At 38.8% G+C, this 26,627-nt stretch overlaps 1 protein-coding gene across 2 annotated transcripts in view; it reads left to right on the top strand.

Annotated features, from left to right (window-relative positions):
• Positions 1-26,627, top strand: part of IRS1 (insulin receptor substrate 1) — a 56,466-nt gene that overhangs the window by 14,576 nt on the left and 15,263 nt on the right. Inside the window, exon 2 of one of the 2 annotated variants that reach the window (XR_011326162.1) lies at positions 17,421-17,502. The exons of the other annotated variant lie outside the window; for it this stretch is intronic. The gene's annotated coding sequence lies outside the window, so the exon portion shown is untranslated. The remainder of the gene's footprint in view (positions 1-17,420; positions 17,503-26,627) is intronic. 2 annotated transcript variants of the gene reach the window in all.

Raw genomic sequence — 26,627 nt, 5'->3', positions numbered from 1 at the left:
ATGAGGATTTTCCTTTCATAGTACAGTTGTATGTCATGGAAGTGACCAACAGCAGGTAGCCCAGCTGCACAGTCCTTGAAAGAGGCAGGACAGCTTGCCTTGCCCAGAGGATTTGAAATGACTCGTAGATGTCAGTAAGGTAATGCTTGTTTTGGTGGGAATGAAGATCTGTACAATGGCTGCATGAAGGGAAAAATGAGCAATATTCACCTTTTTGCGGTGATGGTAAATTCAAACTTAACCATTTTCATCTGGTGAAAATGAAAGCAACTAATTGAAATCCTTAGGAGGACAAAAATATATGTTGGACAGGTAAGAACTGCTTTGTTAAAAGTGAAAAAAAGTCTCTAACCTGCTACATTTGCCCTATCTCTCTTTTTGACTTCTTTGCTTGCAAAGCACAGACACAATATACCATCCCTTCATGCTTTGCTCTGTTATGATATTTTTAGTACTTGGTCCCCTTTTATTTTCTGTACTGCAGAACACAGTTGATTTTTTAATTATTTATTTTTAAACTAGTGGCAACTAAACTGCAGAATAATAAATATTCATTGTCCTTTGAAAAACAAAGGGAAGTGCACAAGTACTAAATAGTTAATTGCTTGATCACATACATAAAATGAAATACAGGTGAGGAAACCGTAGCATTTCTAAAGCTTAGGTGTACTGAAAACCATTACAAACAAAGGAAACTTGCTATCTACTGTATGTCGTTCAGGAATCTCAAAAAGCAGGCTGGCTGGCCCATCTAGGGTGTGGTCCTGCAAGATGTTTGGGCAGATTTAAGCAGCTTGCTTTACTGAAAAGGGTGCTCTCACCTCAGCTGCCTTTACTCTCATCTGCATGCTCCCACTGTTTTTCTGTGCTGGTTCCATACAAGTAAATGGCAACTATAGTTAGGCTGATGTATTATTTAGTAACTGTCTATATGTCCTCATTTTGCATATAATGGCATTCAGATTTCTGAGAAATGGTAAAATAAAATTTATTAAGAGGAATTTAGTTTATTTAGGAAGCTGTAGGTTGAAAACTGTAAATATTTTTCTCATTGAAAGTTAATATTTGTTCTAGTGTCAGTATTTTGGCAATAATCTGTTATTTTGTTGACTCTGTCATCATCTGGTGAACATGATGCACAATGTTCTTGAATTCCTTGGATATCTTTATATGGGTGGATAGCCATGTGTGATTTACATCTATCTTACCAGTTTGAGATAAAAACAGAGGCAGATGAAACTAAATAGAAGAGCAGTGATGAAAACCAAACAGCTCCAAATTATCCGTCTTCCTTTTATAACTGCTGTGTGCACTCCTTCTTCCCATGGCTGCTTCTTGGGAGCAGAAGTTAAAGAACTGGTATCTGCTAGCATCAGTGCACTGTGTATGAACATTGTAGTTTAAACATGTAAATAGTGAAACTTTATTCTTTGAATTATTCTTTGAATAAAGTGAATGAATTAACATAGCTGATCAACTTATAAACAAGACAGTCTTGAATACTTCAAACAATTTAAGGGTTCTTAAAAATGAAACAAAACTCTCAAATACATTTAATTCTTTTCTGTATGAAACTTTCCCTAGCAAGCTCTGATACAAGGGAAAAGCCCTTCTGAAGGTGTGCAGGCATGTAGCTAGGGCATGTTTTTTCAGGCCTTTGAACTAGGTTAGGAATGTGTCTCAAGATGGAAGAATGAATAGTTACTTGGTGCTTTTAGCCTCCGGGCTTGAAACTCGCAAGAGGAATGTTATTGTGTCTTCAAAGCCTGTTTCACACAAGCCTTTGTTGAGCAGGAACTTGGAGAGTCTTTGTATTATCATGCACAAAACAAAAACAGCGAGCCACACAATTTGATCTAATTGGGCGGCGGTGGTGAGATGTTTCTTCAGTAGGAAGGCTCTGGAAAATGGGGTGCATATTTCTGATTAGGAATACCCTTTAGAGTGATGGAATTGCCTCCACAGACATTTACCAGCTTGATAAAACTCTAATTACACTGATGCAATTCCCCATATGCACATCCCCTCTTTTCCCCTCCTCTCAATGTAGTGCTGTCCTAGGAAGAGAGCAAATATTTACATTTCTTTTAAATTCTGTTTTGACCCTGAGGTGGTGGTAGCACTTCCCTGGAGAAGGCAAACTGAGGTTGAGAAAGTGGGGTGGTTCAGGTTGAAGTAATTTTTGTAATGCTTTCCCAAAGATAAACCTGTATTCAGGACTAAGTATGCTGTAATATACTAATATTACCTAAATTAAGACAGACCTTTCAATCAACGTAACTATCAAGTGTTTAGAGCAAATAAAACCATTCCTCTGGTGAGCATGATTGGTGAAGTATCCAGAATCAGGGTTTGAAGTGCTAAAAACTCATTTTTGAGAACAACAGCTGCTTCAGTAGATATCCAGAGAAATCTGTTTTCATTTTAGTATATGACTCGCCTAATTACATGAGTAGTTTATTCACAGTTGAGTGAGATCAACTGAAACTGAAAAAATAGGAAGACGGATTTCCTTTCTAAAGATTTTTTTAGTTAAAAAAATCCCCATGAACTCTACTAAATCTGAAATTTTGAAGTCTGTAGTAGCCAAGCCCACTCAATTTCACCTACTAAATAAAGAGGAGGCTTTAAAAAAGAAAGGAGTTGTCTTTAAATGCAAGGTTTATTTTGTTAAGCAACTTCCTTATGTGTTCAGGATATTTTGTTAGTTTTTAGTTAGCTGATAACTAAATACAGACCATACTATTTTACAGTTGCATCCTGATTTTCATTCAAACACAGCTTGAAAAGTCAAAAATATAAAATTTAACCAGCTTGTAAATAGTGACCTGTACTGGTCATAAATTTTATGTCAAGAATCTGCATAAATATACACTAATGGTATTGTCTAATTAGGGACTATACCAAATGCTAAATTAAAAGGTTATACTGCAGATCAGCATGATTTAGTAGTTATCACTCTTTGAGAATGACCGTTAAGAATGTAAAAAGATGTTTCCTCATTTGCTAATCTAAATTTGATTATTTTAATCCCTTTAATTTGAATTAATCCACTGTGAAGCCAAGTGTCAGGATATACATGATAATTAAATATATTTGAACTGATATGACCATGCAGAAATAAAGTGTAGGCACAGAAAAGACCTGGTTACGGGACCTCGTCTGGTCCAGAGGAGGAGGAGCAGACGATACATGAAATGGTAGGAGGTTGGGAGGGTGAGAGGAGAGGACAAAACCACAATTACAGAGAAATGGTGGTTAAATGTATTGAAGGATAAGAGTGACAGGCAGGCTGTGTAAATTGGCTGGCCAGTTAGTGGGTCTTCTGTAGGAGAAGTTTCACAAGGTTAGAGAAGGCAGAGTTGTGTAGGAAGGGGTACAGGGGTTGAGTGAGCAGAAGGAGAAATTGGAATAATGCTGGGAAGCTCAGTTTCAGTTGATGTAATTGGGCTTTAATGGCTTGAATGATTCATAATCTCTTAGCTTGATAGGCTGTTATACAATTTTAAACATAGGTATGAATGAAGTTACTTACCTGATAACACTGTGGGATTGCAGTAGTGGAAAGCATTGATGTGCCAAGAATTGTTAGAGGAAAAAAATTGTATAAGATGATGGTAACATTTGTGTAAATGTATTTTGGAGGAAGGTTTGAATGATGATCCTTCTGCATGAGTGTGCTATGAAGTATTTCTCATCTTGGCGGGGAAAGGGAGGAATCTTCAATTGATGTAAATTGCTGTACCTGCTTGAAGTCGACAGGACTAGGGCAACATGCCTCATTTTAGAATGTGTCCCTTTAACTTTTTTTTTCTTTCTTATTCTGTAAGCTGTTACTACACTGTTCTGTTTGAATTAATAGCAAGTCCCCATTAATTTTAATTAGCTATAGTAATGAGTTAGTTCTAAAGTGCTACAAAATGATCTGTAATTCAACGTCTAATTTATCTCCCACCTTGGGTATTTAATCTTTTCCAAAAATTCTTCTCCTGAAGATTGGTGAGACGTTTGATCTGTCTTGATTCAAGCTTGTTTACTTTTATGTTTGTTAGAGTAGCTCATCAGCTTTTATTCCTTTATCAAATAACTCCTGTGATGTTAATTGAGCTTTATGGATTTGGGTCACATTTCAGCATTTGCATTTAGGTTGAAGGAACAGGTAAAAGCAAAAGACTCTTAGCAGGACTGCTATATGCTTAGAATAAACAGGACTACAGAACACTTAATGATAGCCTTTGTGTTATAGGACTCCTATTGTTTCTAGAGCTTTGCAACCTGTTTTTGTTTTTAACTGATATGCTCTTATAGTAGCTTCAATAAGAACATCACTGTAATTTTTTGAAGGCTTTTGTTTTTGTGACGTCAAGAGTTATACAAATCACTATCTGGAATCTGTTTTCATGTCTCTGGCTTTATCTGCATATCCTATAATCATACTTGCAACTTCTACCACTGTTGCAACTTTCTCTGTTCTGAGTCTCTAGGCTCGGTTCATGCAGGTATGTATGACATTTAAGGCCAGAAAGAGCTGTGATAAGTATAGGTAATTGTTCCACTTTACAAGCAGAATGCAGGGACAGCTTTGCCATCAGCTTAAAGTAATTGAAGGCCACCCTGTTGTTGCTGTCTCCTTGACCATGTATTACTCTGGAGAGTTGGTTTTGACATCACCTGTGGTTGCTCACAGGTGATGGTGCAGGGGAGCACTTGGAAATATATTTAGGAGGAATGCTGGACCATATCTCTAGGCAGCAGCTTCTAGTTTGGTTAAAACCACCTGTGAAACCTCATCTGCAGTATTCTTTCAGGCAGCATTTAAACTTCCTTTTCCCCCCAATCTGGACTTCCGTTTTTTAAACTTCAAGTAGAACACCTTATGTGATTAGTGCCTTACACTCTCCTTGAAACCACAGTTGTCTTGGCCTACACTACTGCTGCTTCTGGTCTGGGTTCTCCTTTTGCCAACTGCAAAAACTGTGTTTGAAATTGCCTGCCTGCACAGTTGCTGTGAAATTGTGCCTTTAGTGAGGTATGATCCTGACTAGCTACGAGTTGGCCAGAACCAGCTGTACCACCAGTCCCTTAGCCCCAGATGCCTTCACAGGTGTGCTGGGTTAGAATCAGAGAGGTTTTATTGAAATGGGTTTGCTTCTTCACTGGCCCTGGAGGTACTACTTTTAAGTGTGAATGCTGTACAGTTGTATTTATGCTGTTGAAAAAAATACTTCTCCATTGTGTCTTGTTTTGGTTCAGGTAAAAAATAGTGAGCTGTATCTGAGAAAAGACATCTTTTACTGGCAAACCTGCACCTGCTGCTTTAGTATTCATACTAGTTTAGCTGTCTGTGTTAGTCATCTTCTCAAACAAACCTTTACCACCAAAACCAAAATCCACACTGACAAATTAGCCTTTCTAGTTTAGATAAGGTCATAAGTATGTGGAAAACATTTTCAGGTGAAAATGAAAAAACATGTAATGGCTGCAGACAGCTGTCTTTCAGACCTTCTGATATAGTTACTCAAGATGTCATATGAGAAACAGGCAGCTTTCCCACCTTTCTGCCCCCAGTTCTCATTCAAATTTAGTGATTATAGAAGGATTCAGTAAGTACCTGACTTGGATAGAAGGAAACACAGTTTCCCTGAAACATTTCCTGCTGATCTTATAGCTACTCAGTTGAGTCTGTGGAAGAAAATTTTTGTTCTTTTATTAAAAAATCTTCTGCATGTTGTCCCCTGTGGTGTGATACAAAACTGAATGTGTGTTGTCCGGCAGATGTGTGACTGTAAAAACAAAACTCGCTTTTAACTATTTGTTGAACTTCCAACATTATGGTCTACATTAGGAAGTAACCTCTTAAAGATAGCTCTGCCTTTCTGCTACTCCTGGCAACGTTTCTGGATGTATTTGAGTACAGTTGGACAATTAAAATGCTCGAAGAGCTACTATAGTCATCTGTAGCTTGGCAATTTTTTTCTTTGCCTCAGTTTCCTGTAGCTTTCTGTTTTAAGCCTTATTTATTAAGAAATGTTACTGCATTCAGTTTGTTTTTTCAAACTACTGTGCCGTTTATTTGGCAGGAGAGGGGGAAGGTTTAAGTTCCTCCTTACCTCCTCCCCCTCTCTCCAGTGAAATTTTTGATTGTTCTGTTTAATGAGTCATTTTCTCTACAGCTGAAGTTAATTTAGCAGCTTATCCAAACAATGAGTATTTTCTGAGCAAGGAAGTGAGGGAACTTTAGTTCTTCCCCCCCCCCCCCATTTTTTAATATAAAGGGGTGTCTTGGGTGTTTCCAAAGAAACATGGAAGAGGACACAAACACAGGTTTCTTACATCTTTGGAAAAATAACCTTAAATTTTGTTTTGCATGAGCTTGACTTACTGTGTTTAGGTTATGTTCCTCCTCTCCATAGACTCATGGAAATCCACTGCTCCAGATGGATGAGTAGTTTTCTTGACCTTAAGTAGCTCTGGCAGTGCAAGTATTTGGCATCTTCTAGTGGATGTGTTTGTCTGTCAATGACAGGATTCCCCCAAGTTCATTCTGCTTCAGCAACTGAAGGTCACACAACACACTGTTTTCAGTTGCACCTGGCAGTTTATTGTTAGCAATGTTATGGAAACCAGAAATAAGAAAAGCTGGACCAAAACTTTCAATGTATTGTTTCAGATGTTCAGTGCAAGCTCAGTTCACCTACACTGTGTGGTGGCACCTCCTTTCCAAGGGCCATCCAGCCCAGCCATTTGGCATTTGAAGCAGCTTTACCTTCTGTTTGAGACACATCTTCCCAGGGTTTCTTCCTTCTGTCCGCAGCTGCCTTTGGATCTGTTTGCAGTTTGAGTTGCAGTGCCGTAGAAAAATAGGCTTAGTTTTCATTTCTCTGTACCACAGTTCAATTTTTAAGCTGGGTAGTCCTTTGTACCATTATCCTGAAGGCAGCAGGAAGATATGGCTTTGCTAATGTGTTTGCACACTGTTGGAGGTACTTTATCATATAAGAATTGGTAACAAAACGTCCGTTGACTTCATTGGAGTGGAGTTGCCTCAGTGGTATAGACACAGTAGAGGGAAGTGAGTAGAGTTTGGAGTGCTGTAGTGCTGCTGTATGTTCAGAAATGCTCTTTTCTAAGGGTTCTTTATCAGTATTTAAAAGCTGATAGTGAATGCCATTGAAGTCTTATTTTCTCTAGTTCTTTCTTTTGTGCGGAAGTGTGTGTGTGTGCATTAGAGTGAGAGTTGGGCAGACTGGCTTAAACAGCAGAAAGCACACAAGAGCATTGTTTTCCAGAGAAAAAGGGTAATCAAAGATTTGAAATGAAAATCACTTGTGAAATATTTCTGACGTGTATGTCATAGATTTGTAAAATCTGTTTTATACTTCTGTTTGCTGAATGTAGAGTGTTCTGATTTGGCTGAATAATACCAAGTTATTGTGCATCAGTGTCCTCATGCACAAGGCTTTGATTAAGCAAGAAGAAAATGCTGCGATATTAAAGGCTGGCCTATGTACAAACTTGCACAGAGAAACAAAATGTGTGAATTAAGAAAGTTAGCATTTTAATACAAGTGTTCTAATACCATGCATAATAGTGACTGGTCTGGGCAAAAGAAAATGATGGTGTAAAGTGAAAGATTCATGTAGACCTCTGGGGAAGACTCAGAGACATTTCATAGCAGATCGGGGTTTGTTGGGTTTTTTTTGTTTTATAGCTGCATGTAATTTTAACCAGGGTAAGTTCAGTGACTTTGTTTATTTAACGTGGACTGCAGGTATGAACGGCTATTCAAGGTTCAGTCATCAGCTCAAGTTCCATTTGACTAAACCAGATTTCCCCCCCTCTTGGTAAGCCCTTTACGGTTTTGATCACAGCGTATGACACTGTATTCCTGTGTTGAATCAGGTTGCTGAGCTGAACATGCTGTCTGATTTGGACCCCCCCTTTCCCAGGAAGAAGAAAGGGTTACTGGAGCTGGTGTGATTACAGCTGTCTCTGAACAGTCTCTTGACAGGGGAAAGTTGGTGCCCTGTCAGTTCAGAGCATGGATGGCACTTGTACATGAGTACCTGCGCAAGGCTTTGGGCATGCTTGTACACCATCCTTTCACTGCTACTTTTTGGACTGTCATTTTGAAGAAGTATTCTTATTCTTGCTCCCATGCTGCTGCCTCCTTTGTCCAAGTACAAGCATTCCTGTAGCTGAGCAGGGAGCTACATCAGGGACCTAATCCAGGCTAAAAGTAACCTGGTTTGGGGAGGGGAGAAGTCAATTTTTAATTTGAATCCAATTCATCATGCTGCTACAGCATCCCTTGTGCCTGGGCAAAGGAGGGGTTGCTGTGTGTGATGGGGCTATGTAAAGTAAGTGGGAACACTTAAGGCAACAGCAGGACAGGCTTGTACTGGCTTTAAGTAGACGTGAAACTGTGATCATCATCTCTTTGCAACGTTTTCATTCATTTTCCAGAGTGCTTATTTCATTGGAGCAGGATGATAACTGTGCCTTGAGGCATTATACTGACGGTGTGAAGCAGAAGGGGCTTGGTCTTTTCCTGTGTTTTCCGGTGTTAGGATCATACGAAACTTTCTAAGTCAAATGGCTGGAAGTGAGCCTTATGCACAAAGGTTCTTTTGTTTTGTTTTTGTATAAACCCATTTGATGTTAAGCAGCCAAATCTCATCCTTTATGGTTAGCCTAGTGCATTTTTTAGATGCTCCTGGCCTTCCTGTTTAGCTTTCAGCCCCTACTCCAGAAGGGTATCTATCTCCTTACATGGTCCTGTCTCATACCTGCCAGGTCAGGGATACCAAAATGGCACTGGGCACCTCTGAATTTCTGCTTAGGAGTGTTATTTACTCTAGTGATTTTTCTGTCTTTCAGCTATGGAGAGTTTTGTGTTTGGTCTTTTTTTTAAGAAGAATTCAAGTTATTAATAGAAATGCGAGTGATTGTGCTGAATTATGTAGTGAGATGAGGGGGTTGTTGTTGTTGTTTTGGTTTGTTTCCTGGAAGGGTATCTGTCTTCTCTCTCTGTGCTTGCGGAAACATACAACCTCTTGCTCCTTGGGAAATGTGTCACACTAAACTCTATGTAACAGTTAGCTAGTAGAACAAATACAATGTTTGAGGCTTATTCTGTAAGCCTATCATTATCAACAACAGATGAACTGGTAGTTTACCTTGCCCAACATATGACTTTAACATGCAGGGAATAGATCAATAATTTACTTTGCTGTTAAGCACTAGAAGGGGATGCACTTTTTTGTGCCACAAGGCAGATTCTAGGTTTTGTTTCTCAGGTCTACAAGCAAGTGTTTTGACTGGACTTTTTACCATCTTACTACTCGTTTGAGAGTTAGGAACAGATGTGTGCTTAATTGTTTTTGCGACAAAGATTAAATGATTAAAACTCAAGGCATTCTTTCAAAGAAGGAGAAATAAAGATTTTTCCTCATGTTTCAGGGCTAGAAAGATAGAGGAGGGGAAAAATAATGAACTTCAGAGAAAAACCTTCTGGATCTTTTCAGGAAATGCCAAATAAAGAGCAGGTCCCAAAGACCAAAATTAGTTAATGAAATTTTTACTTAAAAAGGAGAAACCTAGAAATTCACTTAAGGGGTACCTGATGGGTGACCTCTGCAGTGCACTCAGTGAGCTGAGTTTGGAAGCAATAACCACATCATCTAAGCCCTCTGGCCATGAAGTACTTAATAGAAGCCATGCCACTGTAACCCATTGCTCATCTTCTGACCATCCAAATGCTAATCTGATGCATCATCATAGTGAGGATGTATTTCTAAAGCTTTAGATGATGGTCACTTTAAAGAGAGGAGGGGGAATAAGAACACTCAAGCCCAACTCCAAGCACTCTCTTTTAATGTTGTGTGTCCTGCACTAGTCTGTGAAGCATAGTTAAAGATAAGAAGTCTCGCTGTTCAGATGGAAGTTCTCTGATGTGCATGTAGGAAGGATGTTGAACAGTTACGCAATTGCAGCTGTGTGTTCATTAATTAATGAGAAATAGGCCAGCTGTGGCCTTTGGTAAGTTGTACATGTGGCTCACAACATGTTGAGAAATACTATGCAGTTATTTCCCTGTGCTCTGATGTATCGACTTGTCTCCTTTTTTTTCCCCCATAGGTCTGCTGGGGCAGGGACTGTCATTTTACTTTCTTTGCTCAGCGGCCAGTAAAGTGAGGCCTTCAACTGTGACTGAGGCTCCTGTGTGCTGTTGCAGTGCAAACGATACGAGTAATCATTATCACTGGTTATCACTTCAGTTCCCGTACAGCGCTGGCTGGTGCTGTCCAAATACGTAACGTTCTGCTGCTGCTGTGATTCAAAGTCTTCATAAACCCTAAATCGATAAGCCTCACCTTGTTCACAAAACAACTTGTCGTCAAGCTTTCTCCCCCTCTTCATCCTCATAACTGTTTCTGCCAAAACTTGTCCAGAAGTGCTGGCAGTGGGATTTTTTTTCAAGCCTGCATCATAAAAGTTGTAACCAGGAATATGGTGTGTATACCAGCTTCCTTTCCTCTGTGTTTTAACTTTGAATCACATGTGTGATTGCTTTCATTGCCCTGTAATCTGTTTTGCTGTCTCTACTTGCTGGTTGGTATTTAAAAATAACAGCAATCTTCTTAAAAGGCACATCTTTCATTATTTAATAAGAATTGGATCCTTTTTAACGTCAAGTGATATTTTGTTACAAAGCAAACAACAGATGATCTTTTTCTCTGCCCATAATGGTTACACAGCTTGTGTAGTGTGCTCTGTATACCTCTTCTGAACTACACATGCGGCTCCTTCTCAGTGCAGCAGAGCTGAGACAGACGTGGTCACTCTCCCTAAAACCACCTGGAACTGTAGCATTTTGGAGAGGGGGAAAGAGCTTCTAACTCTTTAATTTTATGACCGCTGTCATCTAAATTTAAATCTTCAGTCATTTCAGGGATGATGAAACCAGATAGCCTGGGAGGTTCCTCTTTTGGGGGCACCCAAGAGAGAGCACCAGCCAGACAACTGGTACAGACAAGCAAGAAGTATCGAAATGCACAGCGCGATCACTCAAGCCGTGCAGGAGGGAGAGCTATATTTAACAGATACAAGTGCTAATAATGAGACTTCAAAGAGAGCACACCCTTTTCTTCCACAGCTGTGCTTTGCCACGCAGAAGAGACAGGGTAGTTTTCCAATGGAAGTTTGCTTCATGTCTTTGCCTTGGGGAAAAAGTTCAGAGAGCTCTGAAATTAGCTTAGAATTTCAGAAAGGCAAAAGGGAGAGAGAAGATATGAGGGTAATTACGAATTTTGATGCCAAACCCGTCATTCTGAAACAGAAGATTTTTTTTATTCCATCTTGTACTTCAGGGGATAAAAAGGTTTTGGGGTTTTTTCCTCCCCTCTGTGTTTCCTTTTAATTTGAATTTTTACTAGCTTTTTTTACACACTGCCAGTAAAAGATCCGCTCTGTTTCCTGCTGAAAGCTGTTTGCTTAGCTTTGTTGAAGCACAAATAGACAGTTGGGCTATCTTTTTGGACAAAACATTCACAGTCCCTTTATAACTGAAGCCCTTTCCATAAGGTAGGGTATAGCTTTGATTCTGTTTATTTTCAAGTGGTTTTTCCCCTCACATATGAAGCCATAAACCGTAAAGGGAACTTGATATACTTGTACTGTATTTGCAATTTAGATTGTAGAGAGTGTTTTGGAGTGCACGTGTTTGGCTGCCAGTGAAACCACTGGCTGTGAGTCAGAAGGCATCGAACGTTGTTTTTAAAAGTGTCCTTAAGGATGAGGTCAAGTAAATGATGGAAAAATATTTCAGAGTGTTCTGAGAAGCAGCAGAAGGCTATTTCATGTCTTGTGAGTAGGTGACCTGAGCGGCTGGAGGGTACATGCCAACTTTCCTTGCCTGTACCAGTCTGATAAACCATTTCAGAGGAACTACCAGGCAATCTTAAGTGTTGCACTTGTGTGGGGCAATTTAAGGCTGGGAATTAATGGAGACTCAGTTTTCTACGCAGCTTTCCTTTTTCTTTCACTTCAGCTGTGGTCCCATTTCTTGCCATTCTAAGTTAATTTAAAAATATTTCTAGGTCACTGTTTTAACTTCTTTTTGTGGTTTAGAAATAATCAAATATTTACTTTTAGGTATATTTTGTTGTTGTGGTGTTAGAGATTTTTAAATGCCTCAAGTCAAGAGCTGTAGGGTCACAGACACCGTAGGAAGCACAGGAAAGCTGTTAAATGAGGTTTATTTGCAGCCCAGCTTTGCTTCTCCTTCACGGATGTGTTTAATGAAAGGGCTAAGGTGCCTTGCTGAGAGGCAGAACAAAAATCCTCTTTTTGGTGCTACCTACTCCGCTGGTTTGGATCCGAGGCTGGAGACGTGTCACTTACAAGCATTAAAAGTGAAGCAAATACCTTGTTGCCTGTGAGTGCTGGGGCCGATTTGTTCCAGTCCCTCACCCGAAGCTGCGGTACGTGAGCGCAGCAAATGGGGCAAAGTTCAGTCCCTCGCCCCGAGCTCGCTGGCGCTCGCTGCGCTGCTCCCTCCCGCCAAATGCAATCCAGCTGCCGCCTCGGCAGAGCTGGATCACCCTTTCTCCTCCTGAGCCTGTTTATTAAGGTGTATGCTGTTAATATTCTAAGTTGTTATTATTTTAGAAACATTATTACATGCTAAAGCTGGCTGCCAGGACAACTGACAGCTTTGTTTTTGCTGCTGCTGGAGAGGCCAGAAAGAGTTTCGAGCAAGTAGGAGGAATCAGCTGTTGGAGGAAAACCTGTTCCATGGATAAATGGGGGATTGCATTCTCCTGAGTCAGCACAGACTTGAGTGAGCAGTGTTCATAAGCACTAAATTAACTTTTCTTTTTAAAAGTGCATGTGCAATATTTTTTTTAATTCTCACTGGCAATATATATACTGTTTCTTTTGCAACTTGGCAATTTGTTTTACATTTTAATTCTTTTTTTCTTCAGACTTTTAAATTAGTACTAGAATTCCTATCCCATGCTACAAAATCCCACTTCCTTAGACCATCAGATCTTTTATTTGTTTTCTGCAAATTACATGGCTTATATTTCACTAGAGCAAATGACAGGGTTATCTGGAGTAGGCAACTTAAGTGCTCCACTTCTGTGAGCATAATTCATGACAGGATCTGTGCCACTTGCGTGTGTAGTCCAAGCTAGGCCTGTAATGCTAAGGGTTTGTATTGTTGCAGAAGCATCTTTTCAGCAACACGTATTGGAACATCTCTTATTATGCAGTCTCCCTAAATGTTTTATAGGTTTCCCAAGGCTTGGTAACTACGATCTACTGATCTACCAGCAAAACCCATTATTATTTACCTTAGAGATACTCTTAGAGGATTGACAGAATGGTGTAGTTTGATCTTGCTGACAATTCTTGGATGAAACTCTTTCAATTTACTCCTCTGTACTGTGTCCATTACGTTGTAGTCAAGCATGACCAATTCATAAAAGATGTAGGATAACAGATAATCATCTTAGATGCGCTAACCTGTCATCATCATGAGTCTCATCTCCCTTAATAACTTAATGCCTTAACAGATGAAAGTCCCAGTTCAGGGAACCTCAAATTAATAATTGGCTCAAATGGAATAGAAAAGATACAAGTGAAAGCATGTAAACGCTACTAGTCAACTGAGGGTAAATACATCTTCTATTCTGATGTTCAGTCTGTGATTTGAGACTAGACTGACCACTGAAAAGTGACCTCTGAAGATGGGCAGGATAGACTGTGTTCAGCTAATACATTCCTGGGGCAGCCTTTCACGGCCTTTAAAATGACTGTGAATGTTTCTGTGCCACTGTGGATGGAGGTATAAACCAAGAAGTATCAAAGTTATAATCGCAGCTTTAAGGCACTATATTAATTTCATCTGTCAGGTCCTTGGTTTTCTCTTATTAAGTAGTGTCCTTTAAAGGGAGTTTAAAACTAGCGTTTTTTAATGGCAAATGCAGATTAAAGGAACCAAAAGATTTGATCTAATGAATAGAGCAGAGAATTGGAAAGAGGAAAGAGATGGCTTGTAATGTTTGACACATACCCTTTGCCTGTCTTAAACAGATTATAAATTATGTTATTTATTGCCTCTGACTTATGTGGGACAGATTGCTTTTTAGGGGAGGACTAGATATACGTGCCAAAGTAAATGTGATAATAGTAGTCTCTTTCTGCTTTACTAAGTTAAACAAACTCAGGATGTGCAGAGTAAAGAACCAAAAACCTGAGTTAGCATGTACTAGTATCTCAAATGTGTATATAGTGGCAACGTACTCGCTAACAAGTTATTGTTGCATATACAGGTTTCAAAATGTTTTGAAAGTACATTCTCCATACAGCAGTTGTAAGGAAAATAAAACTTGAACTGAAGATCTTCATGCCCATTACTGGGCACGTTTTGTTACTTCTGAGTGGCTGACCGCAGGAAAACAAAACAAAAAACTTCTAGTTAAGAGACAGTGCACAAAAATTTACAAGGTTTTTCATTTGAGAATCAAAAGTAGGTTTTCTTCTCTTATAGGTTTTCTCCTTTTATTATTCATTATGCTCTACTTTACATTTGTTCTGGGAAAACAGAGTTAAGGTGATGGAGACTACTCTAGAGGGCAAATGGCAGACGAGACTTCAGCACCCTCAATGAAAGTGCAGTGCTTTTAGTTGCAGAAGATAACACCCCATTGGTACCAGGTGCTCCAGAAGCTCTTGTTCTGGGCTGCTACAAGGTTCTTCAGCATTCAAAATTTCAAGAAAAGAAAGTCAGTACCTGTCAATCACCTGATCCCAAATGGAAGATTCTTAGAGAACAGGGGTTTCTGAAAACATGTCTGCTGAGCAAAACATGTAGAAAATCCCAACACACACATTAGGGGGAAGACGGAGAAAGTAGATTTCAAATGTAAATCTGTTGGAACCAGAAATTCATTTGCATTCTGAAATCTGGAAGTTTGTGGGGTTCTTTTGTTTTGGAGAGGGGGTTAGGGCATTTTTTCAGTAAGTACGGTATATGCTAATTGTTATGTGCAATGTATAAGTATCTTTGAAGATGAAAAATACGAAATGAATGTGGTATTTATATTTGTTAGGAAGCAGTCTGTGCCAACACACCTGAAAGAGACTCCTGGCTCTACCAGGTATGGCTGAAAAAATAGCCTTCTCTTCTAAAATCACTGTCTAGTCAACAGAATCTGGTGAAGCTAATTTTTAAAATTGGGGATTTTTTTTGTGTGAAATTATTTGATGCTCAAGAGAACAGCCATAAAATTGTCTTTGATTCCTTTGACTGAGAAAAGAGGGAATGCAGTTTTGATAGTTAATTGAAATTAACTTTTGAGTCTGAATTAAGGTGGTGGTGTGCATTTGGGGTTTTTTTTTGTTTTCTTTCACAGAGTAAACTGCAGTCGTATTCAGAAGTAGAAATTACCAGTATTGTTTTTAACTTTAGATCTGCTACTTTTACCACATGAAGTTTCTGTGATACATTTTAGGGGACAACCCTTGGCAATGCTGCACATGATAGATGATGAGTCCTATGGTGCTATAACAGTGCTCAGAATGCAGTTGAGCCAAAATAATTATTTTTTTAAGATCTTACATTAATCACAGAAGTTCTTAAGGCTTTTGTTTACAGTTGCTGGTTAATTTTATTGTGTGATAAGCTGTTGTAGCCCTCTAATTTGAGTAAGGTTTTGTTTAATTTCTGTTGGTATTGTGGTGATTCAGCCCAAATACAGAATTCTTTAGCAGAAGAATCCTGCTTCAATCTTCAGTATGATTTCTAATTAGAATTTTTTTTTTCCTCCAGTGTTACTTGGATTTTTACATTAACCTTTTAAAAGGTAGTTTTGAAGATCTCCATGACAGTCATTTTTCATTGTAAGGTAGAAGTGAGGACTGATAGCTGAGATACACAAAATGATGTTAGGAGCCCTGCTGTCTGGCTGATGTGCTAGAGTATCACCAGAGTTGGTGTTACAAGAGATCTAATTTCTTGCATAATAGTGGTCAAGTAGCTACATCCATGAAGAGCCTACAATTCTATGAACAATCCATTGCAGGTTTTGCACTGTTCTCTATCATCAGTCATGGAGGTGTGATGGGGGGTGGGGGGGTTATGTTCTGGTTAAATTTTGCACCCGATTTCTGTCCTGCTTAATAAATCTTCTGTCTCTGGTAATTTTCCCACAATGATAAAACCAGCTCTAGTGGTCTTGGTTGATCTCAGTTGCCTTCCCTGTGGCTTCTAGACATCACTCAAACCAACAGCTCGATTTGTTAACTTGCAACAGCCTCAAAATAATTCCAGTTCAGATGAAAAACGGTATTACTGTTACTTTTGGGTATTTATATGCTGTGTCAGTGCTGAGGAATTCCAGAAGGCCATCACATAACTAAGTGGGCAAAAGTGCGGTAGGCGAATGTCAGCATAGGTAAACATAGGTTTTTAAACAGAAGTTTTTTCCAGTAAGGAAAAAATTATACTAAACCATGCTTGTGTGATGCTGAACTCGGAACTGAGGGTTGCAACTTGGAAGAGAGGTCTTGTGGTTGTCATTGACAGTACTCCAGAATCATTGTCTGCAATGTGGAGCAGCAGCAGCCAAAAAAATGCCAGAAAACCATGGGCAGTGCCTTTTGGCATCATCAGAAAAAGGTACTGAGGACAAGAAAAAGGTGTCATTTTGTCTATATTTAAAACACTGGTGTGCCCACCACATTTTGAGCACTGGGTGCAGTTTTTGTGTCCACATCTTAAGAAAGTATAGTTAGTACCTTTAGTTTGGGGAAGGTACAGAGAAGGGCAACCCTCAATCCAAGGGGATGGTATCACTGCCTTGTGTGGAGTTGTGTCATTTAAAAGCTCGATTTAGAAGATGAGGGGCAACATGATCAATGTTTACAAAATCATGAAGTTGGTGGGTAAGGTGAATGCCGAACTCTTGTTGACAGAAACCCTGCAGTACCAGAATTACAGGACTCCCGATGAAACTGGTTGGGAATCGGTTTAAGACAGATTAAAGAAAGTATTTGTTTACATAGCAGGTAGTGAATTTATGCAACTTGCATCCAGAGGATGTTTTGAAAACAGGCTGTGTAGGCGGGTTCAAAACAGGGTTAGAAGAGTTCATGGTCAGCAGGTAGAGTGTGAGGGGAGTGGACCGCAGAACATGGTTTATGGGTTCACTCTAAATAGTACCTTTTCTGCCCTGTTGGAGACACATTCTGGACTAGATGAACCATTGGTCTGACCTACCCAGGCATTTCTTATATTCCTGAGCTCTCAAGCTTAGTGGGATCTTTTTGTCATTCACTCAAAATTATGTTCTTATTCATGGCAGGGTTAGATGGGAGGCATGAAGCTTCTCTCTTTTTTTCTTGTTCAGTAAGCTGCATCTCCAAGGGACACCCTTGATCTACTTGCTTAAATTCATCAGTACTGCAAGCTGAGATGGCTATTGCTTCATGGTAAGCTGGAAAAAATTTCCTTCATTCTAGCCAGGAAAAAAATACTGGGAAGTCCATCTGGGTATGTGATTCATCTGGGTCACACTCATAATTTTCCTTTCAGATTACAAGGAGAGGTTTGGTATAGTGCTCAGCTACTAGTGATAAGATTTTATTCAGACTTAGCTGCCTTCAGTTTGTGGTGGTAAGCAGGTACATTGCTGTTTATGCAACAAGACGCCAAACACACTTTTTATCAATTCATCAGTGTGACATATTACTTAGTATTTGGTATGTCCCAGTGTGCTTTGAGAAATGAAAGTTCTTCATCCCCTGCCTCATCTCAAAGTTACAAACGCTGCATATTGATGTAAATAAGTGGATGGACCTTGCTCATGAGCAAGAGTAAAACCCACAGCTAGAAGGCATTGAATTACAATCTGAAAATGTGACCAGTTCTTTTGTTAGAGTCCAGGGTAGTATATTACACAATTTTCAAATAAACGTGGTTTTTTTTTTTAAATCCTCACAAAGTTAACTTCAGTATAGCAGTGGCTTGTAGGGTGGTAACCACTGGTAACTGGAAGACAGTGAACCTAGGGCTGTTAGTGGTTTTCTTTGTTGTATTTTTAGAATTAATTTGGGTGGAAATCATCTAAAAGACAGATTAATAAAAAGAACTTGGAGGTTTTTGCATAATTTTAAGACTGGAGAGGCTGCAAGGCTGAAAAATAGCAATTTGAACAAATGCTAAAAATGGCATAATAAGAAAAATAGAAAAATTGGTGAGGGCATTCCTTTCAAAAGTGGTGGGGTTTTGTTTTATTTTTTACTTCAGTTTCTTACAACAGAGAAAGAAATGTCCCATTTTTAATGTAACATTCTGCAATGTATTTTATCCTACAGGAAAACTTCAGTAATGAAAAGAGCTAGGTTGTATCTAAATCTGGACACAGTCGAGCTTCATCTTAGTTTAGTGTCAAGCTGCTCTAGAATCTGTCACTAAGAAGGCTATGCTAGCAATAGTTATTGTTCATGTGGATATATCCATCTGAATTTTTCTTGCTGGGGCACAGTTGTCTTGGAATAGCACTGAGTATGAGCCCTGTAAGAGCTTGTCCTGCTTTCTTCCTGCCTTCCCTGTCCCCTCTTTCCGTAACACTGCAGTGAAATTTGATAGCTCAGAGTGTAAATTAATCCTAAATTATATGATAGTCTTTCCTTGAAAGAGACCATAAATCTTAGCAATACACTTCTACTTCTTAGAATACAGAAAAAGAGCCTCTGTTTGGGGGGGTGGCAGAGTTGATTTTTTTTTTTTTTTTTAAAGTACTTAATAGAAGTGTATAAAGTAAAGTTTGCTCAATAACTTTAGAACCAACCAAACAGGAAAAAGCCCCAGCTTTTCTTCTTTATTTATCTTCTTCATTATTAAATAATGAAATACTTATATAAAAAATGTCAATATTTACTATTCTGTGAACAATCTTTAATATTTACTGTTTGAGACAGCTCTGTACTTTTTTCGTTCATTTTTGAGAATGTCTAGTGTTTTCACCCAATGCAATGAAAATACTCTTAAATGTTGATAATGTATTTAGTGATCAAAATAATCTTTTAATTTGCATTAAACGAGTTTGTTGAGGTGATGTAAAGGCCATTCTTGGTGGGTGGAAAAAAAGCACTAGAAGAATACAAACAGAGAGGTTGGTAACATGATGAGCACTGACACTGGAAACTTGAGCTTAGAATTACTAGGGTTTTGGCTGGTTTGGTTCCAGTTGCAGCATGCAACAGGGAAAAACAAATGTGACTTCTTTTTGGTCCCTAGAAGTTGTCAGCTGTAAAGAGTGAAGGAGGTGGGGGAAATGAAGTCTTCCTCAAACCTCTTTTTTATGGAAGGCCACAGCATATGGCTCCTTATTAGATTGCTTTGCTGGTCCATTAGGAGCCCCACCACTCCTTGAAATATTATATTGCTACAGTTTGGTCCATGCAGGGACAGGGTCCTGGTGATGGCCAGCCAGCCTCTGAGGGTAACGTGGAGCCCACCTCTGTAGCACAGGGAAGTGTGCAGAGGCCCACCTGATCCTGTGTATTGCATACAAGTACTCGGGGATAAGCATCAACATTTTTTGATCAAGGGGAGCTGAAAGTACATGTCTTAGTATGCTGAGAGAGCATTTAACAAATGCAGCGTAAGAGGAGGTGCAGGATGCTGAGTTTGTCTCTGTGGCTAAGTAAAGCTGTAAACTTGCATGCCAGCAGTGGTGAATTCAGTGCTCTCAATATCCATTGAAGTGGCCTTGCTACTTAAAGCATAGGTATTACTCTTCTGCAGATGGATGCTTACAGATAATATTACAGCCTGATCACTACTGAAGGAAGAGAGCTAGAGCTCACAGCCTAGGAAACAGTAGCAACTTTATTCAGTTTCTCTGTTTCTGTGGAAGTTGGGTTTTATTTCCAACTATATTTGTAGAGCAGGAACTGAAATCCAATCCAGCTTTCTAATATATATGTATTCCTATTGGCAGCTGGATTTGAAGCTTTGCTTGGTTATTTAGCTTTGAGAGGCTGGCAAAAGCTGTCCGAAATACTATTCTATAATAATGAGGTAACTGACCGTAACGTAGCATGTCAGGAAGGCTTCTTCGGCAGCTGCATCCTACAAGCAGCTAGAGGCATAGGAGAGGCAGTGGAAAACATGCAGCTCCAAACCAGCCAGAAAGAGGGGACAGACGGATCTACCATCCCCAGCTGCTGCTGCAGGCTGCAGTACATTACCATGAACAGAAAAGATGCAGCTTGACTCTATTGAATGTCAAATGACCCTGTCAAAAAGGGAGAAAACCATTTGATACACTGTATTCTGAGTTCTGGCTAGTGTAGCGATGGCAGTTACATTTGAGGTTAGAATAGAGGAATTCTTCTAATAAAAAGATGAAGTGCTGAAGGCTACAAGCTTCTGTCTGTAGGCTGGATATCTGTCCTTTCCCTGTTGCAGGTTAGTCGTGCTGCAGAATGTCAAACATCATGGTATTCCCATGGCAGCCTCACTAATCCAGCTGCCGCAGTTAAGAGAGACCGTAGCTCGGTCACATGCAGGGATTACTGAAGTTACTAGCTAAAGTCTTGCCATTGATGACTTGCACAGTCAGGTTCTCATCCCTGAAGTTCTGTGAGCAGAAAATTCCTTCTGTTACTCTTGGAGAAATATGTGAAGTATCCACGTAATCTCCTCAGCCTCTCTGTTCCCACAAGTCACAGGGTGCTTTGACAGGCATGGTTGTCCTTTCCTGGGTATTCTGCAATATCATATTCATTATGAGAAGGCTGAAGTCATCTTGTATAGTTTCAAAGTTAACTTTAACACCTCCTTGGAAGTTATCTCAAACTGTGAGATTTGTGGCTTTTTATATTTAGCTCAAATTGCCTGCTATAATTGGCATTTAGACTAGTTATAGAAGGATAGCTGGCTCCCCATGAAATGCGCTTGTATTTCATGTAACTTAAAAACATGCATCTGTCGTCTTGTCATCTCAAAATCTGCTTTGCAGGGTAAGATTTATTGGCATAACTCTTCCATTTACTTCCTTTATTTCCTTACTTGAGTAAAAATGAGATCAGGCTCTCCCTGCATCTTCTTACTTGGCTACACGCTTGTCTTGACACCCCCCCCACCACCACCACCACACCCCACTGATGGTGTTCAGCTTGGCTTCTAACTTTAGTTTCACATAAACAGCCAGCAGTGAAACCTGGAGGTATTGGTTTTCATTGAAGCTCTGCTGAAAGAGACACACACAGCTGTGCTGCAGAGTACACCCTTACGCTGTGCTGTGGTGGCGTGTTGACTTGGTGTAGTCTTTTCCCCAACATACCGTATTTTCTAATTATAGAAGAAAGCAATGTAATTACATAGTTGCTTGACTTTGACTTTTTAAGAAAAATAAAAATATCTGTATGGTTGTGATATTTTATATTGGTAGTTGTTCTCAATGCTTTGTTAGGGCCTTTGGGTGGTATGGAAAGAAAAATTAAGTTGAATTGCTTCAAGATACTCTGTGAATAGTATGAAAACAAAACACAGTGAAAGTTAGAAGTTTCTGTCACACCCCCCCCCAAATGTTTTTTATTACATTGCAGTACAGTTGCACTATCTCAAGGTTAGTTGTAGTCTTTCCAAAATTACAAAAATAGATACATCTAGAATGATGGCTCCCAACTGATGTGCAGGGACATGCAGAAGAGCCAGCAGGCTGTTAGATATGCTTTGAAATATGAAGTAATTATAGCTGTCTCTCTGAAGTGTTGCATTCAGTTTATAAGCACACTCATGGAAGTATATTGGCAAATGCGTGTAGGTATATCATGGAACAGTTAATGGATGGAGGAGAATGCTGGGAAGAAGTACTGCTCAGGAGAGTTAAGATACATGGGTGTCAGGTACTTATCTGGTATGAATCTTATTTGATGCTTTGTTTTGTAGTGACATGAACTCATGTTATTTCCTCTTAGTATAACTTTGAGCTCTTATCTTCATGCAAATGTTTGCATGTTTGTGGTAACTAGAAAAGTTGCAGTATAATGATCATATTAGTGACACGTATGATACTCTTGCTTGTTCCTTATTATGGTGGTTACTATAAATATCTTGCTGTACATGAAACAGAACTAACACCATCTTTTTTTAAAAAAGTTAAATCTCCCTCATTTGATGATTATGGACTGTATTAGAAAACACGATGCTATGGGTGTCTAATATTCATGTAATTCTTCCTTTGGAAGAGTGATCTGGCTTAGTTACACTCTGTTCACATGATCTTTGTTCAGCTGTAGCACAGAAGTAATTGTTAGTGCATACCAAAACATATAGGAGGTGCAGCAAGGTTTCTGAATTTGATTTGCTACAGCTGCTGTGCAGTGGTTAGTATGTCCGGATGTTTACCAGCTGCCGAAGTGTGCGCATAGGGACATGCGCACACGCACCCCAGTTTAACTTGGTATTGTAGCCTAGGGCTTAGTGCCTGTCTTGTGGTTTGAACCCGAGGATCTGCTTTTTCCAAAAGAAAGGTATACATGAAATAATGGAAGAAAAATGTAAAACAGAGGACTTGTTACAGTTGTTGTTCTGCACTGTGAATAGAACGTGTTTAGTAATGGCCTTTCAAAATTATAATCAGTATTTTTCACAAATGATAATATAATTAAAAACTCAGTAATCCATTCCAGTATTTTTGACTTCCCACCACCCAACTGATAAGTTTAAAAATAAAGTAGCTGCTGCACAAGGAGCTGCACGTTGTGGAGCACGGAGTACAGTTAGTTTCCCGAGCTGGAAAGGGGCCAAATCCACAGAAGGTGAAGAGAGGCTGGTGGGGCCTCTCTGCTGTAACTTAATCCGAAGAACAGATAAATTCTTTTCAAAGTCAAAGCAAGTAATGAGTTCCCTCCTGGTATACCAGTGTTATACCAATTTAAAAATGGCTGCTGTTTTCATGTCGTCTTTACGGCCTGTAAGATGGAGGGGCTTGAATTTTTTTTTTTTTTAATGTATGTAGTCACTAGATTAACTTTTTCTATTTTATTTTATGTTGGCATATATGGGTACTAACACTTTATTTCATCTTCACAGAAACAATCACCACCAGCTGCAGAGAATGGTTTAAAACTATAGGAAGGTCAAATACTGCTTGTTAACATAGTTTGATTTTAGTATTGTGTATGCCAGGGCCTCTTTTAAGCTTTTTCTGTGATAAAGGGTAAAATCACGGAAAGTGAAAGTCAAGTTATTTTCTCACAAGAGACCTGAGCCTCTTTAGAAGCTATCTTTTATTAAGTTAAAGTAAAAATGATAGAGAGTAATTAAAATCAACAAAAGTAATTAGAAACATTATTTGCAACTCAATTAGTTGCTAGCAGCAGCTTGTTTTGTAGGGTGGTAGCCGAGATACCATTTTGCAACTACAGGTAATTTTGGAATACATGGGAAAGAAAATCATCAATTCTTGTTGACTTCAGGTAGGTTTGCAAACAGTGAATTGGTATTATTTATGAAATGTCTGAAATCCCAGCTGCAAGTTCTGTGTGGATTTATTTATGAGAGTCTGCAGATGTACAGAAAATTGTATCTGTGGGTTTGTAACCACGTCTGTTTTCCCCTTTTGGGGAAACCTAGCTTCTTGCCTAACCTACCTTGTTGTGGATACTGCTGTAGTGCAGGTTACAGAATTGTATTTGTGACAGATGAAGGCAAAAGGTAGGCTAGCTCAAAGTACTTAATATATTTGGAAGCACTGTTGATCACACAAAGACTGTCCCTCAACTGTTAAGTGACTTTAGTATTTGTTTTATCTCTCAAAAGGTTAGACTGTAAGCTGCTTCAGGACAAGAGTCATGAGAGCTTTGAAAGCTTCCGGATCATCATCTGTTTCGGGTGCATTATTTTCTAATGATTGATAAATCTGTGCACATAATCTTTACCCTGTAGTTGGTACTGACATGGAAGATGACATGTACTGTAGACATTTGAAGGAAATGCTGAAATAAATCATGCTTTATGCTAACCTATATGAACAAAGAAAGAGTGCTTGGATATGTTGTGTGTGTATATGTATATACTTACATGTATCAGTCTGAGTGTGTGTGTACAGAAAGAGGGGAAGAGAGATAAAAACTGTTCTGTGGCAAATGAAGGCAAAAAGTGGGCTAGCTCAAGTAAAACCACACATGTATAAATGATTGCAATATCAAGGTTGCTTGGGTGGTGGTATGGGTAATCTGTGCAGTAGAGTGAAGCATGCCTTTTTCTGCCTGTCACCTGACAGCGCTAACCTTTCTAGTTGTTATACCCTTTGAAAAGTGCCCTATCTACCCAGACTGCAGACTGAAGTTTAATTTGCATAATATTGCAGGAAATGCAATGTTTTAAAACTTCTGTGGTTGTTTTGTCCTTTATTCAGGCACAATGTGTTTTATTTGTATGGAGAATATTTTAAAGAGTGGATGCTTTAGAAATATAAACAATTGGAAAAGTAAAATGCAGCTGTTTTCTATTACTACTTAATATTATGCTCATCTGTGGCCTCTAAGTAATAGGTACTTGTTTACATATTACAGAATATGGATAATAATTTTATAAACATTGTTTGTAGTTGCATATTAGTTTCCTAAATAAAAGAAAAGCAATATTGGCGTATAGAAATACTTGCACTAAGACAATCATTGAAGTCAAAAGAAGCAGCTGGTATACAAAGATGAGAGCGGGAGGAGTTTGTGCTTTATGGACTGCCCTTCCCATAGCTCAGGTACTGTGTCTATGCTCAAATTTGTTTTTACTAATGGATTTTGCTTACTAAATTTAGGGTTTGTTGTAAATGAAGATTGCAGCATTGTTTTCCTGTAACTGAATCTGATTTGTAAACCCTTAAGTAAAGGGGGTTCTTTAAACCTTTTAAAGCAAAATGTCAGTAGATATCTATGTTGTTCCCTGGTTTAATGACTGCATCTAAATTGCAACTGTGGGATGTTTCCAAAACCCTGTTCTCCTTTCTTCCATTAATTTTGTGATCTCACTTTCAGTGAAGCATGGCTTTGTTAGTGAAGTGGCTTAATATTTTCTGTGTTTGATATACACCATATTACTGAAGTGGCCAGTTCAACATTTAAAATATACAGCTTTGAAATCTTACACGTCTAAATATATTATTACTTTTTGTTGTCATAAGATTGCTCTGACTGAAACAACAGTGCAGAAAAAATTGGTTGTGTACTCCTCTCTTGAATGTTTAAGCTGAGAAATAACATACCAGCAGCAAGGAGGCATCTGAGCACAGAAAAGGAAGTAAGAGTCTGGAAGCATGTGTGGACGTATTCTTAAGCCCATATGGAAGACACTTGACAAGTAAAAATAGTAGCAAAAGAAGCAGTTTTGTGGGTTTTTTTAATAAAAAGCTGTGTTTACAGTTATGCAATGATTGTGCTAGCAAAAATCTGATTGTCTAAGATGAGCTAGCTTTAAAATAACCATTATGTTGTGCCCTATAAGGAAGTTCAGGGCGTTTTAGCCAAGTTGCTTATTCTTCTGAAAATGGATATTACAAGAAGATTTTCACTTAAGTCATGTGAATGTCTGTATTGTCTATATTTTGGATGGTAAAATAGAAGAACATCTAATCTGCTCATTTTTGACAACTTTCAGTGCTTAAGGCTGAAATTTCTCATGATTGTTACCAGTCCTCTCCAGCTGAAATTCGTTGGAAAGCTTTATCTAAAAGAATTTAACCATCCTCAATAAGGTGAGAACAGTATTCCTTTTTCATCCCTTCCAACCAATACTTTAGACAGCTCTGATGTTTTGCAGATTTTGAAGTGACCTTGAAGTTTGGAAGGAAGTAATCACTACATTTCAGGTGTTGTAATTGTTTGAAAGCTATGCTTTGTTATGTCAATAAGTAACTGAAAAATGCCAAGTTGCATTTACAGTAGAACTTGTTACACCTTTCAGTTATTATTTCTAAAAGCTGTGTCTCCCACTGTGTGTGCTTCCACAGACCCTGATGCATTTTTTCCTATCAACTAGGGCTTTCATCTAGAAGAGAATCACAGACAAAAAGGAAAGTTTGAAAGGTTGTTTTACCTTGCTGAAATACCAGGACTCTGAGTTATAGAAAGTGTTTGTATTTCATCATATTGTCTCTGTAGAACAAGATGCCTACAGACACTGCAGAAACTCTGACATTTCATTGTCGTGATTCTTAATTAAAATTAAACATTGCATTGAGCATTATGCATAGTTGGTAACGAGCAATGAAGTTAAGTTTGAAAAGTTTAAAGTAATGTTTTTAAAGAGAGATGAATATGCAATTATTGAGACTGGAGAAAATGTAATTAAAAACAATCATTACCAATAGAGGATGTATTTATCTGTAGAAAATAAGTGTTCTTTGTTTTTCCCTTCTCATTCCAAGATGATTCTTATTTCTAAGAGTCCTTGGAATTTGAACTGGGAATCATAAGTTGTGTCTGACAATATGGAGGTTTCGGGTTGGGTGTTTGTTTGGTTTTGGTTTTTTACTGAGGCAGGGAGCTGTCCTGGTTTTGGAGGTTTTGGGGTTTTCCAGTAATGCAGTTGAACTTTTTTT

Source organism: Haliaeetus albicilla, chromosome 9 (genome assembly GCF_947461875.1).
Source record: "Haliaeetus albicilla chromosome 9, bHalAlb1.1, whole genome shotgun sequence".
Taxonomy (NCBI): Eukaryota; Metazoa; Chordata; class Aves; order Accipitriformes; family Accipitridae; genus Haliaeetus; species Haliaeetus albicilla.
The sequence above is the reverse complement of the archived record's forward strand: the minus strand, read 5'-3'. Positions and strand labels throughout refer to the sequence as shown.